Source organism: Priapulus caudatus, unplaced genomic scaffold, assembly GCF_000485595.1.
Source record: "Priapulus caudatus unplaced genomic scaffold, Priapulus_caudatus-5.0.1 Scaffold623, whole genome shotgun sequence".
Classification (NCBI taxonomy): Eukaryota; Metazoa; Priapulida; class Priapulimorpha; order Priapulimorphida; family Priapulidae; genus Priapulus; species Priapulus caudatus.
In genome coordinates, this window is record NW_014577684.1 from 123,034 (window position 1) to 124,933 (window position 1,900).

Below are 1,900 nucleotides of genomic sequence, written 5' to 3' on the forward strand. Positions count from 1 at the left end.
CTGTGTGTGAGGTGAGGAGGTGTGAGCTGTGTGTGAGGTGAGGAGGTGTGGGCTGTGTGTGAGGTGAGGAGGTGTGGGCTGTGTGTGAGGTGAGGAGGTGTGGGCTGTGTGCATGAAGCGGGCAGCATCACACCGAACCTGACATGTGTAAGTCAGATCGTTGTTTCAAGTAGATCGATTACCGGACGCGTTGTTTACGAGTAGCGAACGCAGGTGAGCCTTTCACACGTGGCTCCACGCACCGCCAGGTATGTGTGATTACAGGTATGCGTGATAACAGCTACACGTGCTCACAGGTGTGCGTGATTACAGGTGTGCGTGCTCACAGGTGTACGGTACACACCTGCAGCACGACAGGTGTGTCAATCGAGTAGAACCTGGCGACGTTTTTCCGATAGTGAACAGCGTAAAACCAGAAACGCTCGTATGTAGGGGATAGGAGGGGCTAGAATCATGGTTTGTCGTTTGGCTTTCTCGGATAAAAACGTGAAAAAAATGTGCTTCGCTTACAGAAAGTCATGTAGCGTGCAGGCAAACCGTTATCTACATATATGACATATATTATAGCGAACGCAGGTATACATATATATATATAAAGCATATTCAGTATCGATTTGTACCTCTTACGTATTGTAACCCTATTTAGTTGTAACCTAATTGTTTTAGTCAACTGTCAGTAAATAATGTTGTAATATTTTACAACTTGAATAGAAATAGACAAATCACAAGAAATTTCAAATAGAAAGTAATTTTACAATTATACATTCTCTCCCGGTGGGCGATTTCGCGACCGGGAAGTTTGTAGACGCTGTGAGCACTGCGCATGCGTGATGCGTCAACCATAACCAGTCAAGCTGTAGAGCTATTTTACAGCACATCCGCCTTTACCAGTAAATTAAACAGGTGACTTGTTGACCGCGTTTGAACTTTTACCTGTAAGAGTTACGAGTTACCTGCTTAAAGATACGCCACGGAGGCGGAATCTTAGATTTCACCCATGTTACTTGAACTCCGGCCGTGGACACTAAATTCCAATAATCACCTGAGAGGCAAAAACACGACAAAGGCTCCAATGTTATCGTTTATAGTTGCTGTCACGAGAAGGCGTGGCAGAGTGTCATCAAAAACGTGCGGTCGCATAATTGCCGCTAGTCTAAAAAGCGCGTCGCCATTAAAACGTCATTGTCGACAGTGACGACGAGAAAACTTTTATAGTAAATACTCCGGCATTTTCCCCAAGGCGCGTTATCCGCGTAAATAGAGTTTCCGCGTTCTCGTCTGCGTGCCTGCTGCAGTATTGAAGATACAACATGGCGTCTTGCGAATATCATGTGCTCTATCGCAGATTTCCATATAGATTTGAAACGATGGATACGTTTTGTAGATTTTTAACAAAACACAGCAGCCGATATTTCTGCAGTGCTGCCCGTGTCTGTATTCACATGTAGATGCGCATGCCCGTAGCGAGGTATGCTCATAAATGTCACAGCTTTTGTTCATTGTGCACAGCTTCGCACACGCAAACGCGCATATATTTACCGATGTATTATACTCCCACTCACTGCCGTTGACGTTGACGATACCGACGCGATCTATGCTTCATCACCATGTGGATGCTGATAAAGCAACACTGACGTCTATAACGACGTCAGCTCATGGCAGCACAGCGCCCGGGATGGATCCATCCACCTTGTGTCGCTATGTTGGTCGGTAATGCCGAGTTAGTTTGTCGTGTACAAGGAGATGATCTCACCTCTTGACTGAACGCTGATTTGTATTCCGGCGTGGCGTCAATGTCTTTTTCTAATTGCTACCTTGTACTGTATATGTCCGCCGAGAGGCAGAGAGAAAGAGAGCGAGAGAGAGAGAGAGAGAGAAAGAGAGAGAGAGAGAGAGAGAG